The sequence below is a fragment of the Canis lupus genome, chromosome 8 (assembly GCF_003254725.2).
Source record: "Canis lupus dingo isolate Sandy chromosome 8, ASM325472v2, whole genome shotgun sequence".
NCBI classification, from domain to species: domain Eukaryota; kingdom Metazoa; phylum Chordata; class Mammalia; order Carnivora; family Canidae; genus Canis; species Canis lupus.
This window is the reverse complement of record NC_064250.1, coordinates 71,295,512-71,317,274: the sequence shown is the minus strand read 5'-3', so window position 1 is coordinate 71,317,274 and position 21,763 is coordinate 71,295,512. Positions and strand designations below refer to the sequence as shown.

Below are 21,763 nucleotides of genomic sequence, written 5' to 3'. Positions count from 1 at the left end.
AAAGGCATTCCAAGCAGAAGGGCAGCCTGTGCAAGGGCATAAGAGATGAGGAACATAGTAGGATTGGGTAAATGCCAAGAGGATGAGAGGTGAGAGCTTAGGTTGGATGGGTACGCAGGAGCCTGGCCAGGCTCAGACACAGCATGGCACTCAGTTCTGCATCCTGAGGATAGGAAGGGCAACTAGATCAGCTGTGAAAATACCTGAAAAACCCACAAAAGGGTTTCAGCCTTGGGTAGGAGCTGAGAGACAGGATTTAGACAATTCAGAACATTCCACATTGGCCAAAGAACTAGCTGGGGGATGAGGTTTCCAATTAAATGCTTTTCTCACCAAGCCACACATTAAATAATGATTCAATGAATGCCAAAGGATAGGAAATGAAGCTGACGCTATTTAACTCAAGATGATTCTGGTTTCCAGGATGCCAGGTGGCTCAGTGGTTAAGCGTCTGTCTCTGGTTCAGGTCATGATCCTGGGGTCCTGGGATCAAGTCTCACATTGGACTCCCCACAGGGAGCCTGCTACTCCCTCTGCCTGTGCCTCTGCTTCTCCCCGTGTCTCTCATGAATAAATAACATTTTATTTTTTTTTTAATTTTTATTTATTTATGATAGTCACACACAGAGAGAGAGAGAGAGAGAGAGGCAGAGACAGGCAGAGGAAGAAGCAGGCTCCATGCACCAGGAGCCCGATGTGGGATTCTATCCCGGGTCTCCAGGATCGCGCCCTGGGCCAAAGGCAGGCGCCAAACCGCTGTGCCACCCAGGGATCCTAACTTTTTTTTTTAAAGATGATTCTTGGGACGCCTGCGTGGCTCAGTGGTTGAACATCTGCCTTTGGCTCAGGGCGTAATTCTGGGATTCCACGATCTAGTCCCACATCAGGCTCCTGCAGGGAGCCTGCTTCTGCCTCTGCCTATATCTCTGCCTCTTTCTGTGTCTTTCATGAATAAATAAATAAAATCTTAAAAAAAAAAGATGATTCTCATTTTCATAAAGGCTGGAATTAAAGCAACACTTTGAACTTTTCATTGCACTTATGTCAAATGACATGATGGAAATGGGAAAATGGGAGGCAAGGTATGCATGTTACATGCAAATAAGGACCAAGTGGAGGAGACAAAAGAAAAAAGCATTGTTATGTCTGGATCAATGGTCTGGAAGGAATGGAAGGGTGAGATCTGGGTCTCACCCTTCCATTCCGAGAATGCCTTCCTGTCCTTTTTCATGTTCTTTATTCCTTATGTTCATATTAAAATAGGTTCTATCTTCATCTCTTTAAGCTGAAAAGACACAAGCAAAACTACCAAGCTGTGTGTGTGTGCGCGCACATAGGTAGAGCTGACTCACATGTCAGGAAGGAAGCTCATCCTGAGACGTCAGAAGCTGAGGATAATCTAGTCCTACCCTTGCTGCTGGGAGGCAAAAAAGGAATGGAGCCTTCAAGAGGTGAAGTGACTTGTCTGCAGCTGCACAGCTAGTTAGCAGCAGAGCCAGAAAGGGGCCCAGCGCTCCCAAGCACCAGACCCATGTCCTTGCTCCACAGCTAGTGTGGGCACCAGAGAAAAAGAATCTTTGAGTACCTGCACTGGCCTTGAGACTGCTCTCCTCCAGACTATATAATGACAAGAAGGATTCAAGGGGACAGGCAGGAATACAGTCTGAGATGTGAGATTCCTAAGCTGCCTGCTGGACCCTTACAGAGAATAATAATGGCCTTTATGCAAGAAACATAGGCACCCATTTGTTTGAGCCATGACACTTTGGATCGTCTGTTACTTGCAGTCCAGTGCATTCCTAAACCAATTCTGTCATGTGCAGTGGTCAGATCTCCTAAACCCCAGTCCTGTGCTCTCTGCACCACATCTAGTTTAGACAGACCTGGAAAGGCTTGCTTCAGCCACCACTCACAGCCACAACCCCTCTGCCAGAATGTAAGAAGTGCTGGGGCCAGGAGCTGTTCCTCTGTGGATGTATGTGTGTATGTGAGAGACAGAAATGGGTAGAGAGCTGAGCACTGAGAATAAACAAAGCAACAGAGAAAAGGAGTGTAATAATCTGGGACACCTGGGGTCATCATCCCTAGAGGCAGGGGAAGAGGAGGGCCTGGGCCAAGTGTAGGCCAAGGAGGCCACAGACACTTGGAGGCACTGGGAAATATGAAGTCCATTTCAGATCCGCCATCCAGGCTGCTCCCAGAATATTGGAGGTCAGAGCAGGCATGCTGCTATTCTCCTAATTCACTACTCTGGTCCCCTTTTTACCCCAGTGGGGCCATTATTGCCCTCAAGAAGGGTCCAGGAGGCAGTTTAGGAATTCTCATGTCCCAGACTGTGTTCCTGCTGCTCTCCTGCCTGGAACATCTTCCCAGTCCCCCTGAATCCTCCCTGTCATTATATAGCCCTGTCATCTCACGTCTTCCATGGAGCCTTCCCACATCGGCTTCCAGTGAGCTCTCCCCCAATCCCAGCATCCTTGATTTTTACTGCCTGAGGTCATAGTACATTTTTTTTTGGCTCCAGTTGTGTACCTGGCACTGCACCAAGTACCTATGCTTAAGACTACTAACTCTCCAACAACCCTGTGAGGGAGTTAACATGCATGTTGCTGGGGGTGGGGGTGAGACCAGGGTTCAGAGAAGGGACTATAACTTGCTCAACATTGTTGTAACCAAGAGGAGAGCCAGGATCACACTCCAAAGCTGTGCTCTGCCCTCCAAATGTCTGACAGTGATGGGTCCCTTTCATTCTGGGTAAGTAAAGGGGCTTCTACCTCCTTGTACTTAGCTCAGCAGAGTATCTAGTTAGAAAGTCAGCACACACACACACACAAAAAAAAAAAAAAAAAGTCAGCACAGATCTGACAATAACCACCCTTCTCCTCTCTTCTAAGTACTGCATCCTTTCAAGATAATTGTGAATGGACTGCTTCTGAGATGGATCACAGACTTCCCAGGCTTCCTGAGCATACTATTCTGAAAAACTCATCTTTGATCAATAGTTATCAGTTCCCATAATGCACCACAATATTGAGATGGCCTTGGGGGATATGGAGATAGAAAGGGCTGTTTGCATCTGCATTTAATGGCCCCAGGCTATGGAAACGTTCTATTCTCTGATGTGCTAGAGATTGTAGATCTGGTTGTAGATTTAGAAGCACATGTATATGACATTCTGTTGGGTGACCTTCTAGATCCTGACAATGTGGCTCTCTGGAGCAGCCCCTCTCCGTGGCCACTCTGCTCTGAGCTGGGAAAGCCTACTGTTTAGAATACATGCAAAGATCTATGAAGACAACAGTGGTGGAAGAAAAGCGCAGGCCCTGGATTTTGAACCTTGGATTTGAGACTGGCTTTTGATCCTGACTGCTGGGTGACCTTGGGCAAATCACTTCATGTCAGTCAAATGGGAAGAATAGTACTTGTCACTAATAGTTCCTGTGGGGATCCACAGAGGTAATGCCCAGGGAGCAGCCTGCACGTTTGTGCAGAGTTCACCCTTCCTGGGCAGTTGCATTTATCAGTTGTCCCAGGATGAACGCTGGAGAGGAGGGTCAAGGCTTCTTAGGCTACACGTGGCTGAAGAGACTCACTCCTTCCACATTTCCTCATCCAGTCTCACCCACCTCATGGGGGTGATGGGTGCAAACACTCTTGGTAAGAGGTCCAGCAATGCTAGGTCCGGTTTAGTGTCCATACCATTGCCTCTGTTTTGCACTCAAGGACATGGAGACCATGGAAAGGCGAGAGGCTTGCTCAGGCTCCCGAGGCAGAAAGGAATGCTGTAGGTCCCAGGCCAGTGGCTCTGACACTCTGCTAGCTGCAGAGACAAGTGGGCAATAACAGAGTGGGGGGAAAGCCAGGAAGAGTGGGTGACAGAGACCCGGGACCTCTCCCAAGACTTGCATCTTCTTTGGGACTGATCTACAGGAGTAACAACATCTCCCAACACAAATACTAACCTTTTAAGGAACAATCTAAGCTCTTTTTGAGGAAATTAATGAAGGTAGTGTGATAGAGACTAAACTCTTTTTTTAAAAGATTTATGTATTTTATTTGAAGGAGAGAGTGAGAAGAGGGCAGAGGGAAAGATTCCTCAAGCAGACTCCCCACTGAGAGCAGAGCCCAACGCAGCTCCATCTCCTGTCCCTGAAATCACGACCTGAGCCGACACTAAGAGTTGGACGCTTAACTGAGTCACCCAGGTGCCCCAAGACTCAGATCTTTTGTGTGTGTGTGTGTGTTTTTTTTTAAGATTTTATTTATTTATTCACGAGACACACAGAAAGAGAAGCAGAGACACAGGCAGAGGGAGAAGCAGGGTCCATGCAAGGAACCTGATGTGGGACTCATCCGGATCCCGGGATCACACCCCGAACAAAGGCAGACGCTCCACCGTGGAGCCATCCAGGCGTCCTCCAGCTCTTTTGTTTTAATTCAAATTATATTCAATTTTTTGGTAATAGATGCACATGGTGCACAATTTACAAGGTGCAAAGGGATATACGGTTAAATAATGATCTCTTTTTTTCAAAAACGCCATCAAGAGGGTGACAATCCTGGGGCACCTGAGTGGCTCAATGGTTGGGCATCTGCCTTCAGCTCAGGTCGTGGTCCTGGGATCAAGTCCCACATCAGATTCCATGCAGGGAGCCTGCTTCTCCCTCTGCTTATGTCTCTGTCTCTCTCTGTGTCTCTCATGAATAAATAAATAAATAAATAAATAAATAAATAAATAAATAATCTTAAAAAAAAAAAAAAAGGTGACAATACAGGGGTGCCTGGCTGGCTCAATCAGAAGAGCATGCGAGTTGTAGGTTTGAGCCCCACATTGGGTGTAGACATTACTTAAAAATAAAAGAACAGGTGATCCCTGGGTGGCTCAGCGGTTTAGCACCTGCCTGCGGCCCAGGGTGTGATCCTGGAGTCCCGGGATCGAGTTCCATGTCGGGCTCCCTGCATGGAGCCTGCTTCTCCCTTTGCCTTTCTCTCTCTCTCTCTCTCTCTCTCTCTCTGTGTGTGTGTGTGTCTGTCTCTATGAATAAATAAATAAAATCTTAAATTAAAAAAAATAAAAAATAAAAAACCAAAGGAGTGCCTGGGTGGCTCAATTGGTTAAGTGTCTGACTCTTGATTTTGGCTCAGTCATGATGTCAGGGTCATTAGATCAAGTGCTGCATCAGACTCTGCACTGGACATAGAACCTGCTTAAGAGGTTTTCTCTCCCTTTCCCTCTGCTCCTCCCCCCCTTGCCTGTGAGTGTGCGTGCACTCGCTCACTCTCTCTCTCTCTCTCTCTCTCTCTCTGTCTCAAACAAAAACAAAAACAAAAACAGGGTGACAGTACAAATCTCAAACTGGGAGAAGATGTTAAAAGATTCATATCCATATTACATAAAGAGTGTTTACAATTTTAATAAGATAAATAATCTACTACTCATTTGGGTGAGATATTAGAACAGGCCCTTCACAGTGGCAATAAATATAAGAACAGATGCTTAAACTCATCTGTTACTGCAAATGCAAACCAACAGCACACTGAGTCACCATATAACAGTCACCAGATTGGCAAAACTAAAAAAGTTTGACACACCAAGCATTGCTGAGGATGTGGAGCAAAGGGAACTCTTAGGCATTGCTGGTGGGAGTGCAAGCTGATACTAAAGGCAAGAGCAGAAAATTATGAAATACAGCATGAATATCACATAGAGGACCAAACAAAGCTAAAAAGTGGTTCTTTGCAAACCCAAATACAATTGGCATTTGGGAAAGATCTGGCATTAGCAAGTGAAGTCGAAGTTGTACATGTCCAAAAAAAAAAAAAAGAAGAAGTTGTACATGTCCCACAATACAGCAATCGCCCTAAAGAAGCTCCTGACCATGTGCACAGCGGACATGTAAGAATGTTACCGCATTGCTGTTTGTTATAGAAAAATACTGGAAACAACATAAACATCCATTGTCTGGGTGAATAAAGATTATGGCATATTTATGCAAAGAAACAGCGTAGAACAGAGAACAGTTTCATTACAATCACACACAACAATGTGAAGGAATAGCAGACATATATTCCTGAATGATAAAAGCTTCACAGACTATATAAAGCACTATTCCATTTATGCAAAGCTCAGAAACAAAAACATGCAAAACCAACCACATATTGTCTAAGGATGCAAACGTACAGGAAAAAATAATTCAGAAAAGCAGATAGCAAATACAAAAATCAGGGTAGAGGTTCAGTGGTTACCTTTGAGGAGTCAAGAATGGAAATGGGGGGATCCCTGGGTGGCACAGCGGTTTGGCGCCTGCCTTTGGCCCAGGGCGTGATCCTGGAGACCCGGGATCGAATCCCACATCAGGCTCCCGGTGCATGGAGCCTGCTTCTCCCTCTGCCTGTGTCTCTGCCTCTCTCTCTCTCTGTGACTATCATAAATAAATAAAAATTTAAAAAAAAAAAAAAAAGAATGGAAATGGGAGGTAGGTATAGGGGCGTTTGTGTATCACTATTCCTGACAAATACTTGAGATGTTTTTAAAAATAAATCATGGAAGAAAATTCACACAACATAAAATTAACTGTTTCAAGTGAATAACTCAGGGGCATTTAGTACAGTTGAAATGTTATGCAACCACGAGTTCTTTTTTTTTTTAAGATTTTATTTATTGGGGATCCCTGGGTGGCGCAGTGGTTTAGCGCCTGCCTTTGGCTCAGGACACGATCCTGGAGACCCGGGATCGAATCCCACATCGGGCTCCCGGCATGGAGCCTGCTTCTCCCTCCTCCTGTGTCTCTGCCTCTCTCTCTCTCTCTATGTCTATCATAAATAAATAAATAAATCTTTAAAAAAAATTAAAAAACAGTGTGATATGTACCAGTACTTCTCTCCTCTTCACAGCTGAATGATATGCTGTTGTGGAGGTAGACCAGATGTGCCCACCCATGCACATTTCACGGACGTCTGGGCTGTTTGCACCTTTTGGCTACAGGGAATACTGCTGTACTGACATGGAATTGCATGTATCCTTGTGAGTACCTGTTTTCAATTCTTTTGGGTTCATATCTAAGAGGGAAATTGCAGGTTTACTCAATTTTTATTAAAAAATAAAATTGAGGGCAGCCCGGGTGGCTCAGCGGTTTAGCACCACGTTCAGCCCAGGGCGTTGATCCTGGAGACCTGGGATCGGGTCCCACGTCGGGTTCCCTGCATGGAGCCTGCTTCTCCCTCTGCCTGTGTCTCTGCTTCTCTCTCTCTCTCTCTGTGTCTCTCATGAATAAATAAAATCTTTAAAAAAAAATAAAATAAAAAATAAAATTGAAATAGTTAAGCATTGGTCAAAAATAAGATAAAAGGCCCCTCCAGGGGATCCCTGGGTGGTGTAGCGGTTTAGCGCCTGCCTTTGGCCCAGGGCACGATCCTGGAGACCCGGGATCGAATCCCACATCGGGCTCCCGGTGCATGGAGCCTGCTTTTCCCTCTGCCTATGTCTCTGCCTCTCTCTCTCTCTCTCTCTCTCTGTGTGACTAACGTAAATAAATAAAAATTAAAAGAAAAAGATTTGATTTATTTATGAGAGATACAAAGAGAGATGCAGAGATACAGGCAGAGGGAGAAGTAGGCTCCCCACAGGGAGCCTGATGTGGGACTCGATCCCAGGACCCCGGGATCATGACCTGAGCCATGACCTGAGGCACTGTGTGCCTATCATTAAAAAAAAAAAAAAAAAAAAAAAAAAAAAGGCCCCTCCAACTAGGTGTGGAGGTGCTGAGAGGAAGCTATTACGTGTCCAGAAGGAGGGCTGAGGCTAGGGGTTCATGCTGGGTCAGATCTGGGAGCACTTGTTGAAGCGGGGACTGCAGGACTTGCAGATGGACCAGATGCTTGGGAAGAGAAAAAAGTAGGAACTGAGGCTGGCTCCTAGTACTATTTACTGAGATGGGAGAGATGGGCCTGGGGGAGGGGACTGGGGGGTCAACAGCAGAAATAAAAAATTCGGTTCCGTTGTGAATAGGTTATACCTGGGATGTCTCTCAGATGTCAAGGGCAGTAACTTAGGGACTATTTTGCGTCATAATTTCCATCTAGTAAAAACTGCCGGGGGTGCCGGGGAGAAGGACAATAATACCTCTTGCAACCCTATCGTTACTGTAACTACATTTATCAAGGAATATAAATTCAGGAGGTGGTGTGAATATAAATCTGTTTTCTTGGCCCCCTGTTTTCAATGGTGTTCCTTTGAATCCTAACTTTCTGGACATTCACAGTTACTAAAAACCCTGCACAATTTAAAGCTGCCAAATAAACTCAACGTAAGGTCAGGCCTCCCCTACCCACTTGCTGCAGGTGAGCCCCCAGTGGAGAAAGGGGTGCCCCCTTCTGGCCTGGAGCTCCTGGCAGGAGGGGCAAACGCTGGGTGGGCAGAGGACCCTGAGAGTCAGAGAGGCAGCGACAGCCCACCCAGAGCCCACACAGCACACCCTGTCCAAAGCCCACAGACACCCCTATGCCCCATGGAGGGCCACACTTTTCTTCTACTTACCTGCATATCCCAAAGGAGACAAGGACTCTCCTATGGGGAGTCTGGGCCCATGTACTTCCTGGCACCCTTAGACCCCCCCTGGGTCCTCAGCCCCTCTTTCATTGGCACTCTCTCTTTATGTGTGGACTCTTTCTACCAGCCACAAACAGCTGCCTTTCTCTGTATTCTAAACTGAAGGGGACCCTCAACTCCATGTCCTCACTTCCAGCCTTTGCTTTCTCTTCTCTCCCATTCTCTGTGGAGGTCAGACTTGTAGTCTGTGACACCCTGCCCCCACTCCCCAAAAACTCCCAGATCACCCACTCTTGTAGCACTTCCAGCTTCATCCTCCCTCAACTGTTTGGTATCTTAGAAGCCTTAGGCCTGCATGGCTTCCCTTTTATCTTTCTGGCTTCTCCTGTAATGAATGAGTTCTCATTCTACAGATGAGAAAACTGGTACTTCTAAAGGTTAGGAGGTTTGCTGAGCTCTCCTGGCTGGTGAATGGTGACACCAGGCCTCTGCTGCAGGTGTTCCACTCCATCTTCTGTGCCCTGGAATTTGCTCAGGGTCTGGAGAGTTTCTGAGCTCACCATCAAGGCAGGTCTCCTGTCCCAGATCACACTCCTAGCACCAGCTGGCCAGGCACCAGAGGACTTGTACAGACTTAAGGACCTGATGCCCCCAAATGTTGGGTGGTAAGAGGACTTGTACAGACTTAAGGACCTGATGCCCCCAAATGTTGGGTGGTAAGAGAATGAAAATGAATGATGACTGATTGACTTGTATGTCGGAGCTAGAAGGAGCCTCAGAGCTTTTTCACTCAGTAACCCCTCAGCTGATTAGAGGGAAGCTAAGCCCAGGTTGCTGCTAGAGGGCAGAGGTGCTAGAGAGGCAGCTAGCCAGGCCTGGGGAAAAAAAAGCTCGCTCTGATTGAGGGAAGGGACATGAGCTGGGTCTGGACAGAGGTAAACCCCAGCAGCCCACTACAGCAGAGCAGGGGCTGTAGATTCCCATGGGGCCCAGGTTTGTGGTTTGTGCAGCACCAACACATCCCCCTGGGCACCGTGTCTCACTTTCCTCTGGCCACAGGCTATGTGGCTTCAAATAGCAGAAGTTTATTCTCTCACTCTTCTGCCTTCAGAAGTGTGAAAGACTGGAGGCAGAAGACTGAAATCAAGGTCTCAGCAGGACCACACTTCTCCAGGGGCTTTAGGGGAGAAGCTGTCCTTTGCCTTTTCCCCTTCTGTTTTTTTTTTTTTTTCTTTTTTTTTTTTTTTTTACTTGTGGGAGCATTGCTCCCACCTCTGGTCACATTGTTGACTCCTTTTCTGTCTTTGTGTCTTTCTCCCTTCTGTCTGGCTCTTATAAGGACACTGGGATGACATTTAGGGCCCACTCAGATAATACAGGATCCTTAATTTAACTACATTGGCAAGATCTTTGCCCTATAAGGTAACATCCACAGATTCCAGGGATCAGGACCTGATATCCCAGGGGGCCACTGTGCAGCCTACTACACTTGGATTAACTAACTTGCCCACAGTCCCCAACTTGAGTGACAAAATAATCAAGAAAGTGTGGCTGTAAAGAAAGAAGGGTAATTCTTCACCAGCTGGTAATGGATTTAATTTTATCTTGAGGTCAGTGCACCAGGTATAATTAATGGTGACTTACCACCTTTCAGTTGTTCATTATGGAGTCCTTATAGGAAGCTGACAGGGGGTGGCCATCGAGACAGGAGATTCAAACCTGCCTAAGACCCTTTCTGCCCTTCCTGTACTTCCCCTTCTATGACCATGCTGCTGATGGTTCACATATCCCCAGCACACATCAACCAGGAAAGTGGCTGTCCTGATTGCATTTGGAAAATATTTGTTACCAGTATATTTGATTCCAGGTCAAAGACAGGGGTAGAATTGAAAAAGCAAAATTGTCAAAGGTCTAACCATTCCTGATAAATAAATCCCTGACCTCACACAACAGTTTAGGAGCTGGGCATGACGAGGCCACATGAAACTCGTCGAGTTGTCAGAACAAGATTCTGTTCCGGCGGGTGTAACCTCAGACATGAGCTGTCCAGGGCTGGCCTTCTGAGTCAGCCTGAGTCCCACCTACATGCCCTCCCCTGGGGCTGCTGGACTCAAAGCCTCCTTTTACCAAGAAGGCAGGAGAAAAGATGACTTGCAGTGCATGATGCATATAAGCTTGGATGGATAATTGATGTACTTGAATGATTAATAAGCAGGAAGTGGCTTCTGTAGCCAGGGAGGCCCAAAAGAAATTCTGTTAAAGCATTCTAATCTAGACCTACAGCAGGCAAGCAAACGCACAGGTACTTTTTGGGTCAAATGAACCAAGGAGGAAAAAGTAGAATTGAATGATATAACAATTTTACTCATCAAAATTTGTGGGATACTACAAAATGGTATTTAGAGAGAAAATCAAAGACATATGCTTAAATAAAAGGAAGTGGGGATGCCTGGCTGGCTCAGTCAGTTGAGCATGCAACCCTTGATCTTTGGGTCATGAGTTCAAGCCCCATGCTGGGTGTAGAGCTTACTTAAAAAAATAATAATAATGAATTCTGTGTCAATATTAATAAAAAAAGAACACATTCTACTGAAGGAAAGTAAAAAGGACAGTGGAAAGCAGAAATTAATGAAATAGAGAATAAAGATAAATGAGATTAATAAAACAAAGAAATAATTCTTTGAAAAAACTGGCAAAATTTTTAAAAAAGGCAAAACTCTAGACTTGCTAATTAAGAATAAAAGAGAGAAATGAAGAGTAAAGGATTAGAAAATACAAGATAAGAAATGACCATAGATATTATAGAGGTTAAAAAATAAGTAAATACAATTAACAAACTTGTGTTAATACTTTGAAAAATTATATAGAATAAATTAATCCCTGGAAACTATAACATCACGACTACCCAATGAGAAATAGAAAACAAATGGGGGGGGGGGACAAAAAAAAAAAGAAAACAAATAGCTTCATAACTAGTAAAGAAATTGAAGCAAGCATAAATAATTCCATAGGTGAGTTCTATCAAATTGTCAAAGAACACATTCAGTTTTATACAAATGCTTTCAGGCAAGAAGAACTGCTGAGAATTCAAGACCAAAGCAAGCATCCCAAGAAGCTTAAAAAGAAACAGTAAACTAAGCCCAAAGAAAGTATAAGAAAGGGAATAATAAAAAAAAATAATAATAATAAAGAAAGGGAATAATAAAGAGGAGAAATTAATGAAATCAAACATAATAGAATCAACAAAGCTGCAATTCTCAGCGGTAGTGAAACCGATCATGTTAAGAGAAGCATAGGAGGCCCCTGGGTGGCTCAGGGGTTGAGCATCTTCTTGGACTCAGGACATGATCCCAGGTCCCATAAATAAAATCTTAAAAAAAAAAAAAAAAGAAGAAGAAGAAGAAGTATAGGAAACATGATTAAGAGTGAGAAAGGGACATTACTAAACATACTTCAGACATTAAAGTGGCAGCAAGAGTATCATGAACAACTTTGTTACAACACATTTAAGATTTTAGATGATGGGACGCATGGGTGGCTCAGCAAGCAGTTGAGTGTCTGCCTTCGGCTCAGGATGTGATCCCGGGATCAAGTCCTGCATCGGGCTCCTCGCAGGGAGCCTGCTTCTTCCTCTGCCTGTGTCTCTGCCCCTCTCTCTCTCTCTCTCTCTCTGTGTCTCATGAATAAATAAAATATTTTTATGGGACGCCTGGGTGACTCAGCGGTTGAGCATCTGCCTTTGGCCCGCGGCATGATCCTGGAGTCCTAGGATCGAGTCCCACATCAGGCTCCCCGCATGGAGTCTGCTTCTCTCTCTGCCTGTGTCTCTGCCTCTCTCTCTCTCTCTCTCTCTCTGTGTGACTATCATAAATAAATAAAAATTAAAAAAAAGAGGAGACACACCTTTGTTTTATTTTATTTAAAAGTATATTTTTTACAGATTTATTTACTTGAGAGAGAGAGAGTAAGAGCAGATGGGAAGGGCAGAGGGAGAGGGAGGGGAAGAGAGAGAATCCCCAGTCAACTCCATGCAAGCCAGAGCCAAACACTGGGCTTGATCCCACAACCCCAATATCATAACCTGAGCTAAAACCAAGTCAGAGGCTTAATTGACTTAGCCAAGCAAGTACCTTGACACATGTTTTAGTTAGACCTTCTAGGTAGCCTTTTTCCCAAGTCTGAAAGGGACATTATGAAAAAAGGAAATTACGTGCCAATATTACATTGCTTGGGGACAAAGATAAAATATTTCTTTTAAAAAATTTTTTAAAAGATTTTATTTATTTATTCATGAGAGACACAGATAGAGAGAGAGGCAGAGACACAGGCAGAGGGAGAAGCAGGCTCCATGCAGGGAGCCTGATGTGGGACTCGATCCCGAGACCCAGGATCTGACCTGAGCCAAAGGCAGTTGCTCAACCACTGAGCCACCCGGGCTGCCCCAATAAAAATATTTCTAATAAAATATTAGCCAAATCCAGTGATTATTGAAAAGATAATGCATCACAACAACGTTGTGTTTATTCTAGGAATGCAGGTTCGGTTTAACATTCAGAAATCAGTGGCACCTGAGTGGCTCAGTGGTTGAACATCTGCCTTTGGCTTGGGTGGTGATCCTGGGGTTCTGGGATGGAGTCCCGAATCAGGCTTTCTGTGGGCAGGCTGCTTCTCCCTCTGCCTATGTCTCTGCCTTTCTGTGTGTCTCTCATGAACAAATAAATAAAATCTTAAAAAAAATATATTCACAAATCAATGTAATTCACCAAAATAGCAAAATAAAGGAGAAAATAAGCATTTAAACACCCCAATACGTGTAGAAAAACAATTGATACATATTCCTAGCAAACTAGGAATAGATTGGAACTTCCTTGATCTGTTAAGACTATCTAAACAAATCTGCAGCAAACATTGTCATCCCTAATGTTACAGTGTTTCTAGCTTTCTCTTTGCCATCAGGAAAACACAAGGGCACCCACTTCTGCTGCTTTAAAATCAAGATTGCACTGGAGCTCCTAGTAATTGCAGGAAGAGAAGAGAAGTAAGAGGTAAAAGGATTGGGAAGGGATATAATAAAACTGTCATTATTGGGGCAGCCCCAGTGCCGCAGTGGTTTAGCGCTGCCTGCAGCCCCGGGTTTGACCCTGGAGTCCTAGGATTGAGTCCCACGTCGGGCTTCCTGCATGAAGCCTGCTTCTCCCTCTGCCTGTGTCTCTGCCTCTCTCTCTCTCTCTGAATAAATAAATAAAGTCTTAAAAAAAAACTCATTATTTGCAGATGATATGCACATAGAAAATCTAAAATAAATATATGGATAATTATTAGAATTAATAAATGACTTCAGGGGATCCCTGGGTGGCGCAGCGGTTTGGCGCCTGCCTTTGGCCCGGGGCGTGATCCTGGAGACCCGGGATCGAATCCCACATCGGGCTCCCAGTGCATGGAGCCTGCTTCTCCCTCTGCCTGTGTCTCTGTGCCTCTCTCTCTCTCTGTGACTATCATGAATAAATAAAAATTAAAAAAAAAATAAAGATTTAAAATAAATGACTTCAGTAAGATTGTTAGGCATAAAATCAGAGCATGAAAAGGAATTGTATTTCTCTAAATAGACATAGGAGCTAGAGAATGAATCTTTGTAAAAGATATTACATATATATGTTATGCAAGGCAGCTACATAAAAAAACTAAAGAAAATTATAAGAAATGAAAGAATAAATAAAAGGTGAAATATACCAAGTTTATATATCAGAAGACTCATTATTATAACATATTAATTCTTCTATAAAATTGATCTGTGCATTCAATGCAATCTCAAAAAACATGCCAGAAGGGTTGTGTGCATATATGTTACAGGTCTGTGTTACTTGACAAGCTGATTCTAAATTTGTATAAAAATGCAAAGGACCAAGAATATCCAAAATCTTCTGAAAGCAGAGGAACAAGATAAGAGAATGGCTTCACTGGATATCAAGGCTTATTATAAAGTGTGTATTTAAGGCACATTTTTTTTAAAGATTTTATTTATTTATTCATGAGAGACACAGAGAGAGAAGCAGAGACATCGGCAGAGGAGGGAGCAGGCTCCCTGCAGGAGGCTGATGTGGGACTTGATCCCCCGGGACCCCAGGATCACGCCCTGAGCCAAAGGCAGACACGCAACCGCTGAGCCACCCAGGTGTCCCATCGCTGTGTTATTAGTGTATGAATACAAAGATAATCCCATGAAATTGAATAAATCAAGAAGCAGACCAAGATGTATGTAAGATACCTGATTTTCAACAAAGGAGCCCTTGCAGGGATCCCTGGGTGGCGCAGCGGTTAGGCGCCTGCCTTTGGCCCAGGGCGCGATCCTGGAGACCCAGGATCGAATCCCACATTGGGCTCCCGGTGCATGGACCCTTCTTCTCCCTCTGCCTGTGTCTCTGCCTCTCTCTCTCTGTGTGACTATCATAAATAAATAAAAATTAAAAAAAAAACAAAACAAAACAAAGGAGCCCTTGCAGAGCAGTGGGGAAAGAACAGTCTTTTATATAAATAGTTCTGGAACAATGGAATATTCCCATAGGAAAGAAAAGAAACAAAAAGTTGATCCTTGGGATCCCTGGGTGGCGCAGCGGGTTAGCGCCTGCCTTTGGCCCAAGGCGCGATCCTGGAGACCCGGGATCGAATCCCACGTCGGGCTCTCGGTGCATGGAGCCTGCTTCTCCCTCTGCCTGTGTCTCAGCCTCTCTCTGTGTGACTATCATAAAAAAAAAAAAAAAAAAAAAAAAGTTGATCCTTAATTTGCACAAATACAAAAACTAATTAAATATGAAATATAAACCATAAAACTTGTAGGATTAGTATCTTCAGGAATTAAGGTAGCAAAAATTTATTAACTAGGCACAAAAATAACCCTGAAGGAAAAAAAACCTGGTAAATATATATATATATATTTTTTTTTAAAAGACATTTATTTATTTATTCATGAGAGACACACACAGAGAGAGGCAGAGACACAGGCAGAGGGAGAAGTAGGCTCCATGCAGGGAGCCTGATGTCGGACTCGATCCTGATCCCGGGACTCCAGGACCACGCCCTGGGCTGAAGGCAGCGCTAAACCGCTGAGCCACCCGGGCTGCCCAAAACTGGTAAATCTAATTACAGTAAAATTAAGAACTGTTCACCCTAAGACATCATTCAAAGAGTAAACAAAGAAACAAAAAGAAGCAAGCCAGGGAAGATATCTGTAACACAAATAACTGACAAAAGCTCATATTCGGAATATTTAAAGAACTTCTACAAACGTTTAAGAAAAGCCAAATGAAAATTAGAGACTCAAAAAGACACTTCACAAAAAGGCTGGCAATTCGCCAGTAAACACATGGGAAAGATGCTTAATTTGTCAGCAACCAGGAAAATGCAAATTAAATCCATTTTATACTAAAGATATGAAGAAAGGGAAAAGACAGAAACTCAGAGGAGATCATTTCATGCACATAATTAACAAAAGACTAGTATTGTCTTGAATACATAAAGAATTCCTGCGAGGCATTAAGAAATAGAGAACAACAAAGGGACGCCTGGGTGGCTCAGCCTGGGTGGCTCAGGGGGATTGGGGATCGAGTCCCACATTGGGCTCCTGCGAGGAGTCTGCTTCTCCCTCCACCTGTGTCTCTGCTCTCTGTGTCTCTCATGAATAAATAAATCTTAGAAAAAGAGAGTGAGAGAGAGAGAGAGAGAGAGATAGCGAACAACACAAAGCAAAATAACAATCCATTGTACTTGTTTTTTTTTTTTTTTTTTTCATTTATGATAGTCACACGGAGAGAGAGGCCTCTGAGACACAGGCAGAGGGAGAAGCAGGCTCCATGCACCAGGAGCCCGATGTGGGATTCGATCCCGGGTCTCTAGGATCACACCCTGGGTCAAAGGCAGGCGCTAGACCGCTGTGCCACCCAGGGATTCCTAATCCATTGTATTTGGATGCACGTTTTACTGATCCATTCATCAGATGGTGGACATTTGGGTTGTTGGTACTTTTCGACTATTAAAAATAGTTGGCTATAATATTCACGGACAAGTTTTTATGTGGATATAGGTTTTACTTTCTCTTTATTACTAGGGGGTAGAATTGCTGGGTCATATGATAACTCTGTTTAATCTTTTGAGGAACTGCAAACCTGCCATTCCAAATTCCTGCGCTATTTTACACTCCCTGCAGCGATACATGTATGTGAAGTTTCCATTATCTCCACATCCTCACCAACGTTTGTTATTACACATCTTTTCTATTGTAGCCACTTCTTTGGCATCCCGGGGCTGCCATAACAAAGCACCACAAACTTGGTGGTTTACAACAGCAGAAATGCATGTTCTCACAGCTCCAAAGTCCAGAAGCCTGAAATTGAGGTGTCAGGATGGCCAGGCTCCCTCTGAATCAGAGATTCCCCATCTTACTCATACCTGTGGCCACAGAAGGTAACATTCACAGGTTGCAGGGATTTGATGTGGTTATCTTTTGGGGTGTCACTTTTTGGCTTAGCACATCAGTCTAGTGGGTGTAAGTTGTGGTTTGGGTTTGAATTTTCCTGATGGCTAGTGGTGTTGAGCATCTTTTCACATGCTTGTTAGCCACTTGTATATTTTCTTTGGAGAAATGTCTATACAAATCATTTGCCCAATTTTTAATTGGGGTATTTCTTTTCTTCTTATTGAGTTATAAAACTTCTTGATATAGCAGCGACATCAGGGAAGATAGTCTCCCTACCTAGTTAATAATTGTACTGTCAGAATCATCTGATATAACTCTTTTGGAGCTCTGGGGTCTATTGGAAGGCTTTCAGTTTCCAGGGGAGGGCTTGGATGGTGAGCTCTGATTACTTTTGTGTGATTTGATCTCTTAGGATGGTAATGGCTACCCAGCCCCCAGTGCCCTCCACCTGATAACAGGGAGCCATATCCATGTCCTATAATGATTTGTGGGAACCCAGGTGGGCAATAAGGACGTTATTCTCCAAATATCAGGAATCTATGCCCTAATTGTGGATTGCTGTTTGTGACCACAGGTGTGCCGACACAGAGGTGGCTCTCAGGGCTGTAGCACCCATCAGCTGAAGTGACTTCCAAGGAATCTAAAGACACTGAGACTGTTTATTTGTTTCAATTTATTTGTTTTTGAGGCACCTGGGTGACTCAGTCTGTTAAGTGTCTGCCTTTGGCTCAGGTCATGATCTCAGGGTCTTGGGATCCAGCCCCGCATCAGTCTCCCTGCTCAGCAAGGAGTCTGCTTCTTCCTCTCCCTCTGCTCCTCCTCCCTGCTGTTGCTCTCTCTCTCAAATAAATCAATAAAAAAAATCTTAAACAAATAATTTATTTGATTTTGGTTTTTACTCATTTTCCCCCTTTTCCCTTTTGGGAACCAGATAATTAAGAATTCAGACATTCAGGGACGTCTGGGTGCCTCAGCAGTTAAGCATCTGCCTTTGGCTCAGGGCATGATTCTGGAGTCCCAGGATTGAGTCTCGTATCGGGCTCCCTGCATGGAGCCTGCTTCTCCCTCTGCCTATGTCTCCGCCTCTCTCTCTCTGTGTGTCTCTCATGAATAAATAAATAAAATCTTAAAAAAATTCAGACATTTAAAAGTAATCACGGGGATCCCTGGGTGTCCCAGCGGTTTAGCGCCTTCCTTTGGCCCAGGGCTCGATCCTGGAGTCCCAGGATTGAGTCCCACGTCGGGCTCCCGGCATGGAGCCTGCTTCTCCCTCCTCCTGTGTCTCTCCCTCTCTCTCTCTCTCTCTCTATGTATATCATAAATAAATAAATAAATCTTAAAAAAAAAAAAGTAATCACGTGTGCAGGGGAATTTGGAAAAGTTACCATACATGCCTGGGAAAAGAAAATCTCAGAAAAGACCCGAGGATACCTTAAGTTTACACCTCAGGCTGATCTTCAGCACAAAAATACCTCATGACAATGATTTTTTAAAAAGAGGGGCACCAGAGTGGCTTAGTTGGTTGAGCATCCAACTCTTGATTTTGGCTTGCGTCATGATCTCAGGGTCATGAGATTGAACCCTGCATCGGGCTGTGCACTGAGCAAGAGTCCTGCTTGGGATTCTCTCTCCCCATCTCCCTCTGCCTGCTCCCCACATTCTTTCTCTCTTTCAAAGAAAAAAAAAAAGATTTAATAAAAAGAAAGTCCTGGGGAAGGGAGATAATATAATTTCCAGAGTTATCACATTGTAAAATTCAGATGTTCAGTTTTCCATGACAACAACAGATCACAACACATGTAAAAATGAGGAAAATATGACCCACTCAAAGACAGAAAACTCATTTAAGGAGGAGTGCATGGTAGACTTGCTAGAAAGACTTGAAATGAAAACAATTGTCTTAAAGATATTCAAAGAGCTAAAAGAATATGTGGACAGAGTCAAGAAAATGATATGCGAAAAAAGTGGAAATATCAGTCAAGAGATGAGAAGCGTGAAAAGGAATCAAAAGGAAATTTTGGATCTGAAAAGTATAATAACTAAAAAGAATAATTCACTAGAGGGAGTCAAAAGTAAATTTGAGCAGTCAGAAGAAAGAATCAGTAAACTTGAAGATAGGACAATGGAAATTATTGAGTCTAAGGAACAGAAAGAAAAAGATTGAAGAAAATTGAGAAAACCTAGGGAACAACATATGCATTGTGGGTGCCTCAGACGGAAAAGAAAGGGGGCACAAAGATATTAATTGAATAAATAATAGCTGACAGCTCAACTTTGATGGCAGACATGAATGGAACCACTCAAAAGACTCCCCAAGACATATTATAATAAAAATTTCAAACCACAAAGAGAATCTTTTTTTTTTTAATTTTTTAAATTTATTTATGATAGTCACACAGAGAGAGAGAGAGAGAGGCAGAGACACAGGCAGAGGGAGAAGCAGGCTCCATGCACCGGGAGCCCGACGTGGGATTCAATCCCGGGTCTCCAGGATCGCGCCCTGGGCCAAAGGCAGGCACCAAACCGCTGCGCCACCCAGGGATCCCTGTGAATCTTGAAAGCAACACGAGAGAAGCAAGTCATCACAGACAGGGATTCCCAATAAGATTATCAGCAAATTTATCAGAAACCTTGGAGACCAAAAGGCAATGGATTGATATATTTAAAGTGCTGAAGGAAAAAAAAAAAAAAAAAAAGCAACTGCCAAGCAAGAATCCTGTATTTGGGAGAAATGTCCTCCAAAAATGAAGGAGAAATTAAAGTACTCCTCAAAAAACCAAAGCTATGGAAGTTCATTACCATGAGACCAGTTCTACAAGAAATGCTGAAGGGACTCCTTCAGGCTGAAATGAAAAGACTCTAGGTTTTTAGCTTGAAGACTCAAAGAAATAAAGATCTCCAGTAATTGTAAATACATGGGCAACTGTAAAAGCTAGTATTGTTGGATTTTTGGTTTGTAACCCCACTTTTAATTTTCTATGATTTAAAAGACTAATGAGGGGCTCTTGGGTGGCTTAGTTGGTTAAGTATCTGCCTTTGCCTCAAGTCATGATCCTGGAGTTCCAGGATTGAGCCCCACATCAGGCTTCCCACTCAGTGGGGAGTCTGCTTCTCCCTCTGACCCTCTCCACTCTTGTGTGCACTCTCTCACTCTCTTTCAAATAAATAAAATATTTTTAAAAAGGCGAGTAAGAAACAGTTATTAGCTTATATTGTTGGACACACAATGCTTAAAGGTGTGATTTCTGACAGCAGTAAATGAAAGAGATGGTAATGGTGCTGAATAGGAGCAGAGTATGCTATTGGAGCCAAAGTGGTATAAATTTGTGGTTCTTTTTTTTAAGATTTTATTTATTTATTCATAGAGACAGACAGAGAGAGAGAGAAGCAGAGGGAGAAGCAGGCATCATACAGAGAGCCTGATGTGGGACTTGATCCAGGGCCTCCAGGATCACTCCCTGGGCTGCATGCGGTGCTAAACCGCTGTACCACGGGGACTGCCCTAAATTTGTGGTTCTTAAAAAAGATTTTATTTATTCATGAGAGACACAGAGAGAGACAGAGACACAGGCAGAGGGAGAAGCAGGATCACTGCAGGGAGCATGATGTGGGACTTGATCCCAGGACCCCAGGATCATGACCTGGGCAGAAGGCAGATGCTCAACTACTGAGCCACCTCAAGTGCCCCCAAAGTGTGTAAATTTGAATTATAATGTTATGACTTTAGGATATAATCCTAAATAACTACTTCTTTTGGGTAATATTGACATTGCCACTTTAACAGGTTATGAAGTGATACTTGTGTGTTTTTTTTTAAGACTTTATTTATTCATGAGTAACACCCACAGAGAGAGAGAGAGGCAGAGACACAGGCAGAGGGAGAAGCAGGCTCCATGCAGGGAGCCCGACATGGGACTCGATCCCGAGTCTCCAGGATCATACCCTGGGCTGCAGGCGGTGCTAAACCGCTGCACCACTGGGGCTGCCTCATTGTGGTTTTGATTTGCATCTCCCTGATAACTAATAATGTTGACCATCTTTTTACGTACCTGCTGGCCATCTGTATGTCTGCTTTACAGAAAATGTCTAATTTTTAATAGGATTTTTGTGGTTTATTTTGCTACTAAACTGTAGCTGTTCTTTATATATATTGTATATTAGTCCTTTATAAGATACATGTTTTGTAAATATTTTCTTACATTCAACAGGTTGTCTTTTCATTTTATTGATGGTTTCCTTTGCTGTGAAGAAGATTTTAGCCTTATTCAGTCCACTTGTTTTTTCTTGCTTTTGTTGATTCTGCATCCAATGTCAGATTCAAGATTCAAAACTCACTAAAAATCATCACCAAGATCCATGTGAAAGAGGCATATTTTCTTCCAGGAGTTTTATGGTTTCAGGTCTTATGTTCAAATCTTTAACATTTTGATTTAATTCTTGTGTATGGTGTGAGACAGTGGTCCAGTTTCACCCTTTTGCATGTGGCTGTCCAATTTTCCCAATGCCATTTATTGAAGAGACTATCCTTTCCCCACTGTATTTTATTGGGTCCTTCATTGTAAATTAATTGACTATATATGTGTGGGTATATTTCTGGATTCTCTATCCTGTTTTGTTGATTTATGTGTCTCTCTCTTTTTTTTTTTTTAAGATTTTATTCATGAGAGACACAGAGAGGGAGGCAGAGACACAGGCAGGGGGAGGAGCAGGCTCCCTGTAGGGAGCCTGATGCGGAACTTGATATC

General features: G+C 43.5%; 1 long non-coding RNA gene across 1 annotated transcript; it reads left to right on the top strand.

Moving 5' to 3' along the window:
• The first annotated feature begins 1,263 nt into the window (after window positions 1-1,263).
• Window positions 1,264-19,817, top strand: LOC112657604 (uncharacterized). The gene is made up of 5 exons (XR_007412582.1): window positions 1,264-4,205; window positions 6,895-7,024; window positions 13,505-13,593; window positions 16,825-17,005; window positions 17,593-19,817. It is a non-coding gene; the product is annotated as an uncharacterized LOC112657604 (long non-coding RNA).
• The last annotated feature ends 1,946 nt before the right edge of the window (window positions 19,818-21,763 follow it).